Source organism: Nicotiana tomentosiformis, chromosome 1 (assembly GCF_000390325.3).
Source record: "Nicotiana tomentosiformis chromosome 1, ASM39032v3, whole genome shotgun sequence".
NCBI classification, from domain to species: Eukaryota; Viridiplantae; Streptophyta; class Magnoliopsida; order Solanales; family Solanaceae; genus Nicotiana; species Nicotiana tomentosiformis.
Genome location: NC_090812.1, coordinates 57,590,423 through 57,598,244, shown reverse-complemented (window position 1 = coordinate 57,598,244; position 7,822 = coordinate 57,590,423).

Here is a 7,822-nt window from a genome sequence, read left to right as displayed (position 1 = left end):
GAATTCAGTAAGGGGATAAAAGCACATCCTGCACCCGATATGTCAAAGCAGCTTGAAGCCCTGCAACTCGCGCATATTGATGAAAGGGAAAAAGTAGGCCAATTCACGCATCTTCCGCAGAGTACCAGAAAAGCCCTATGAGCTAACTTTCCATTTGACGGCAAAGAGCAAGCGGACCTGTGAAAGTCACATCTTTGACTAATATACACGGGCTTCTGAGAGGATGTCCTGTTTAAGCAGCAGCTAAGGCGCCAAGACCTGTTGTTGACAAATCTGGTGAAAAGCCCAATATAACGCATTTAGAGGGCACGACGGTACAAGGAGCTGAGCCATCAGAATCAGACCCGTAAAGGTCTCATTTTTGACAATAAACATTGGCTTCTGAGAGGATTCTTTAATCAACCAAAACCTGCAATAGAGTCCTTAATTTCTACCACTTACAAGTGAAGAGATGTTCCATTCCCAATGGAAGAAGAAGGATGCAAGCTTGGACAAGATATTCTTCACTTGGTTGGACAGGAGATGCAGCGCACTTAGCGTCGGAAAGATCCCTCAATATGGGTGTGCCATGAAACTAGGAGAATAACAGAACTAAATGGATCAATTCCTTTGACCGCTCGTTTTGAGCTTCCAATTATTCTGGATTGCTAACGTGGTTCAATGATTCCGATTGAAGGAACCACTGGAGATTCATCCAACTTCAATCCCCTAAAGGCAAGTGCGTAGGCTATAGAATCCCAAATAGAGCTCCTTCGGCTCTAAACAACTATTGTGCTTTTTTGGTCTATCAGCGAATCGGCCAGCTATTGACCTAATTGGGAGCTTTTCAGTCAAGGTCATCGGATTTTGAGGTCCTTTCGCAAGAGTCCATTTCATTCCATTGGGGAGAAAGTAGGAGTCATCCATATATAGTATAGATGAATAGTACCAGTAGCGTCTAGGATGAAGATGGGGAGTGACCGAGTTATAAGTTGAGCAGCAGTGTTCTCACTTCTAGGAATACCTACATCTGGGAGGAGAGCGGCAGAAAGAGGTGCGTGTTCCCCTCTCTACAGTGCAGGTCTAAGACTAGCGAAGATCGAAAACTAAACACGAATCATCAATTCATTTTACCATTCATTTTAAGCCTCCAATTCGTGTCGAAATGCTAACGAGGTTCAATGACGCCGACAAAGGGAACCAGCGGAAAGGCTCTCCTAGGCAGGCGCGTAGCATAGGCAGACTCATAAGATAATGCTGTGTGTGTGAATCCCAACAATTTTGCTCCTTTTAATTAATTCAATAACTATAAATGGCTACTCGAACTATTTAGAAAAAAGCTACTCTAAAGCCTATTTTATTGGTAACTTTTCAGTCGAATTTTAGTTTTAGAGATCACTTTACTCAGGCGAAGACCACCGGAATCAAAAAAACCACTTCTCATTCTGGAGCGGCAAAGGAAAGATGAATTAAGCGGAAGTCGAGATCTTTACATAAAATATAAGCATTACAATAAATTCAAAGCCATGAACAAAGGGGATTGACTGAGAAGTAGAGCTAAGAGATCTATTCCAAAAACTGCATCTGCTAGTGCCTTCATTTCCCTCATTGTGCCAGCTACGTCTTTCCTCTACTAAAAATCTATATTTCTTCTTCAGGCTACAACGAAAAATGGATTTGAATGTATTTGAAATGAAAGCAGCACTTGAAATATCATAAGAAAAGAAAGGCAAGTTCAGTAGTACGCCTGGTTCACGAGGTTCTACCACCGCAGGGCCAATCATAATAAAAAAGAAAGAGTTCTCCCTTTTTTTCTCCCATGATGTTTGTTGGTCAACAACCAACCAAAGTGCTCTATACTTCTTCACTATTCGTACATGCTTGACAGAGTTAAGCTGTACTGAGGGAATCGTTTTGTCTCAACCAATCAAGAATATTATATATTTCAGGAGCTAGATTAATTGGCGATGAACAAGTAAGAATTGCCTCAACAAAAATTGATGGAATTGGACCTAAAAAAGCCATCCAGGTTCGTTATCGATTAGGTATCAGTGGAAACATAAAGATAAAAGAATTAACTAAGTATCAAATAGACAAAATTGAACAAATGATAGGTCAAGATCATGTTGTTCATTGAGAATTGAAGAGGGGAGAACGAGCAGACATCAAATGATTAATTTCGATTTCTTTTTATCGTGGAATTCGTCATCAAGATGGATCACCCTTACGCGGTCAACGAACGCATACTAATGCTAGGACATTTCGCAAGTTAATTTGGAAATGAAAGAAGTCTACCGAAAGCCCTTGGTACTTGTCTGATCAATCACACTCAAAGCTTCAATAGTTCACTAAAATATTTCTGAATGATCGTGACAGATCTTCAAATCCTATTCAATATGATTAGATATGTCACTGAAATAAAGTGATTCTGTTCTGTCTCTATTTTGTTTTCAGATTTCGAGGATGAGCCAGCCGATCCTAACATCATTTATGAGGAGCTAAACGACGAATCCTCCTCCTCAGATAAAGATGTCTCCGACGCTACTCTCCCGGCAAGAACAACTTTTTCTTTTGTGTCTTTTTTGGCGAGTTCGGTCAAGAGGGACAAAAGAGAGATGATTTCTATCAATCAAAAGAAGATATGGCCCCCATGCTCCCACAGTCTGCTTACCAAGGAATAAAAAGGAAGGACCTGGGGCTAGAGCAAGTTGGGTTGGGGTAAAGAGCCGTAAGCGCGGTGGGGGGTGACAGAGGACGTGCTCGTACAGTTCATAGAAGGATATGAAAAAAGTACTTATTTGTTGGGAACTTTCACTTCTCTATATTCGAAATATACCTCTCTAGGAGCATTACGATCTACAGCTCAAATGGCCCCTTATGAAGTCTCTATTGGTCTTATTCTTATTGTGCGCCTTGTGAGCGTGTTTGGATCTGCGAAGGCAATCGCTCGGATGTTCCCTTAACCCAACCCAGGAATGAACCGGAGGGAACCGAATCATGGGGAATGTTTGCGTCTCGTCGCAAGGCTCATTTTGAGTTGGGGGTCATAAGGCGGGCAACATTATCTGATCAAGGGTTGGGGCACAAGGGTCCTGGTACTATCCAGGTGCGAAGAACCCCGGAGGTGACTGCAATGAGCAGAAATCTCACTCACGAGCCTAAACGACGAGCAAACACTCAAATGTGAGAGCAAGGGATCACCCAACAAATGGACGAACTTAAAGGGGGGAGGGAGGCAAGAACCATGTTTTCAGAGACCTAACCCAACCCGGTCTTAATCTTATCTGAACTGTGAGAATAACTGACTAAGTCATGCCATAAGGTGTCATTCTCCAAACAGGACGAGGCCAAGCCTTTAGGTTTTTTAAGTAGGTTGGGTGACAGATCGGCCCTAGGAGTACTTCGGGATATAAACCAGGGCAACAAAAGTGGAGCTTACGATGATGCCACCCGTTTTTATTTCGTGGAAGTCCCCGACAGAGGAACGGGCTGTAGGTGATGGCGCATTCTGCTTCTTATGACGAGTGGGGAATTGAAATCCTTTCTATTGCTTCTTGCATGATAGCTGGTATAGATGATGAAAGGCGAGCTACTTTTTCGGGACCTATTCTCTTAATAGGCAGCAAAGCGAAATAGGAAAGGGGCCGAGCTGATAGATGAGTGCCTTTTTAGCCTTTATTTAAAAGGTTCTCATGTGGAGCTAACATGGCTGGCTACATACAAGTATAGCCAAATCAAGATGAGATGGGACGGCCGTTCAGAGGCCGCTGCGGGACTACCATAGAAAAGCCCGCTCCCGCTAGCTAACATAGAAAGAGATTCCTTGATAGCATTAGTCTCTATTTGAATCTCTTCCTTGCCGGCCAGGCCAAACTGGGGCACCAATTGGGATGGGAATGGCTCAGCCCACATGCATCATTTGATGAAAGCATTCCAGTCACCTCCGATGATTGGTTTGTCAACCACACTTTCTCTCCCTCAAAACAATGCTCTAAACACAAAAGTGTGCAGTTCCGCCCCTTCTCCCATGCCGAGTCACAGGAAGTGCCTCGGAAAGCACGAACGAGCCAGATGTAGGGAAACTTGCACATGTTGTTCTGGTCGGGGACCCCGGTATACTGTACTAATGTGTGTAGGTTCCCGTAATTCGAGTGAAATTATCATGGCGCAAAAGCAGATATGGTCGGGGATTCCCTTGTTCCCTGTATTGGTTATGTTCTTTATATCTCGTCTAGAAGAAACTAATTGAGCTCCGTTTGATCTCCCAAAAACGGAAGCTGAATCAGTTGCAGGCTATAATTTAGAATATGCGCGGGATGCGATCCTTAGTAGTTCACTGTTGGCGAAAGCCAATGTCCCGGGGTCTCGGCGACTCATTCTGACTGAAATAAGGGTGGGTCTTTACTAACTTCCAAATATTCTATTTTAGGGAAGCCAAAAAAGTTGAGCGCCTAGCGCGAAAGGTTGCTTTACTAAGTAAGATAAGGCAAGAAGCAAGGGCGCAACAGCTGCACAAAGTTGCTTCTTAGTGCATCCGTTTTCTTACTCGTTAGCGCTTGACTAATAAGATAAAAAGAGCCTTTCTTGCTTGTTTAGTAAAGTCTCACTTTTTTATAAGAGTAGATGCTTGCTAGGGCAGGGCACTTTTCATTCTTCATTCAAAACTAACAAGTGTCGGGTCGGGGATTTCTGCCTTGTTATCAGAAAGGGAGTTGGGTAAAGAAAACTATCTCCTTGAAGAAGCACGGGCTTAGTCAAGTAGAATCGAGTTGCACTGCTTGATGCTCTGATCGAAAATAAATTAGTAGGTCCATGCCGGTACGACTGAATATGTGTTAGAAAGGTCAATCCCTCCCCTATGACACCAAACAAATCGGGTCGAACTTCTAAACCACCCGCTTTCATAGAACAATATCGTGGCAACATAGACCTAAGTGGTCATATTTGATCCTTGGGAACCATCACAAGTACGACCGACCTATATATATTTGAACAAAAATGCCGTGTCATCCAGTGGAGCCTAGAAGAAGGTGACTCGCACAGACAGATGACTCCTTTTCAATAGAAAAGAATAGCATCGGAGGTGTACTAATCAATGAACCCACGAAACCAACTTTCTTTTATGACAAAATAAACCAAGCCTAAGCGTTCACGACATCTTGTTGATATTGATTGAGGAGTTTGATGGATTTTAGCTGACTGAACTCCATCCATAAACTTAGACCGCGGTAACCTTCGTAAACAAAGCATCATGACAACATCCAAAGGTGACCTTTGGATTCTTAAGTAGGAGGGCCAGGAGGAGCACGTCAGAATGCCGACCACTACATAAGCCACTAGTGGCTGAGAGAAAGCGAGAAGAACCTTGTATAGGTTGGGCGGAGCTTAAAGAAGCAAGCCCCTATCAGAGAAAGCCATTGCGCACTAGCCTAGGTAGCTAATGTTTTTCAGCTGGTTGTTATGTTAGCTGTAGCGCATCTTCCCTCCTTTTCTCACTTTGGAAAGATTTTTCAATATTTTATTATGATGACCTACTCGAGAGAGTACGATACATCGGTGTAAAAGATTTCCTTTTTTCTGTGAGCTTGGTTTACTTGACCGAAGGGTGCAGTAGAACCTGAAGGAGAGCAATAAATACCTGGTCTATAATTTTGACAAAAGGAGGACCGCTATTGGGAAATATCTTCCTCCTCTTGGTCATCATCGAAGAAGTTGACGTCCGGGGCTTCCTCTTTCCATTTAAAATAAAATCGGTGAAGTCCATCCTAAAGTTCAAAATCTACATCCAACACCAGAGGTTCCTGATGAGAACAAATTGTAAGGTGTTGAAAGAAACCCTTAAGAAAGATGTCCCCCGCTGCAAAATATATTTTCACTAGATGGAAAGACCCTCTTTGACTTTGATATAGAACACATAAAGGGGGAGAGTCACAGTCTTCCTTATTTCCTAACAATAAAATTCTTTCTTTGAAAGACCAGTAACAATGTGATATTCCATAGATCAGCAAGAAACTGAAGCCTCTCTTTTTATTTATAATGTACCAGCTTGAATTCACATTCACTTTAGGAAAGGATTTCTTTCTCCTCAAAGTAGGTGTTTGCTCCACAACACGAACATGTCGAGATACGACGTCGATCACATCGGGTGGGCCATTCTCCCAGAGCAGAGCTTGAAGTAAGGGTCAGAACTTTACGCGGGCTGTCGATAGAGCTAAAGATGTCATTCATTAATCCACCCTCGACATACTAAGGAAAACGAATGATCCAACTACAGAACAAATACAAACATAAACATCAAAAATACCGCACAGAGCACCTTCTCTAAAAAGATGCCCTCCAGCATTCGTTCTTCAAACTACCCATCAATCATCCAACATAACCAACTATTCATAAAAGAGAAATGAATTAAAGAAATATGTGAATGAAATAAGGCGATAAAAAAAGACCTAGGAATGAGCAAGGATGATTGGTTTCCCCACCTTAAAGTACCGAGCATTTTAGGGGTCTAGCTCGCTGATATAAAAAATTGGAAGATTCAATCCAGTCCCAAGCATCCCTGGATTGAATCCTTAGTTAGAGAGAGGGTCTAAGCCTACGTAACACTATAAGAACAACCTTTTTTGTCTGCTTTCAGCTATGATATATAGATGGGCTACCCTGTGAAATAAAACATAATATGTAAGTAGCATCTAGAATAGAATCCAGAGCAGCTAAGAAAAAAAATTGAGTAGCTTGCGGGCCTGTCGTCATTACACACTAGCTGGTCAGTGGGGGTAAGAGAGTGTTCCGTTGGTGTTCTCAGTCTCAGAGCAACCTTGATTGGTCAACAAGAGGATCAAAATGAGCGAGTTCTCGTCCCATACTCAAGTATGACTTCGATCATTGTCTCCTATCTGTGCAAGATAGATTTGGCTTTGGTGATTCACCATTTGAAAGACGAGAGAACAGTATCGGCACAGAACCAACAAAGTCCGGTTCTGTTTCAACCGTAGGTATTAGTGAATGAATAAAGAAAGTAGGTATATGTGAATAAATTCATTAAGTCTTAATGCCAATGTTGGCCAATAGGCTTAAAAACAAAAAGAGAATGGAAATGAATGTTGGAGTCTCCTTACTTCTCAGCCCTAAGCCGAGTCTTCCGAATACACCTATAAGCTCGTATCAATCTTAAATTTTTCCTTTATATGCTTTAGTATATAGAAAGACTCTTTGACGGGCTACTCCCTAAGTAGAACAACCTCACTATCTCCCGAAGCAACCTAGTCACACAATGCAGTTGGAACTAGAGATGAGGATGGCACCGTGAATGCTTAGCTAGAATAGACCAAGCTAAGCAATGAGGAACCTATCCCGAGCATAGCATCAACTGTTATATATTCCCTACTTCTATAAAGGAATAAGGAGAGAGACAATGCAGAGAAGCACTTTTCGAAGAGAGAGAAAGAAACCTCCCTAACTCAGAAAGGCCCAGAGTGTGCTGAGCAAAGAATGGCACTTTACAAATAAGAAGAGGGGCAATGAGAGTAGAGAAAGAAAGCTAACCTAAATGTATTTATTTCTCTAAAGGGCGACACAAAGGTGGAGGTCATTTTCCTTACCGGCACTGAAAACCTTTAAGGTCAGGCGTAAAGCCCTCCTCACCGGTTGGCAGAGACCCTGTTCGATCGTATGGACCTATTCCCATTTATGGCACATTATCCCAAGCAGTAAGGCTCGGTAGCGCTAATATCCTTTGAGACCTGCTACCGCAAAAGCTCTTTCTGCTACTCATTCGCCTGCGGATTAAGCTGTAGAAGGCAAGCAAGCAAACCTTGGCAACTGGCAATTTCAAGGATTAGGGGAG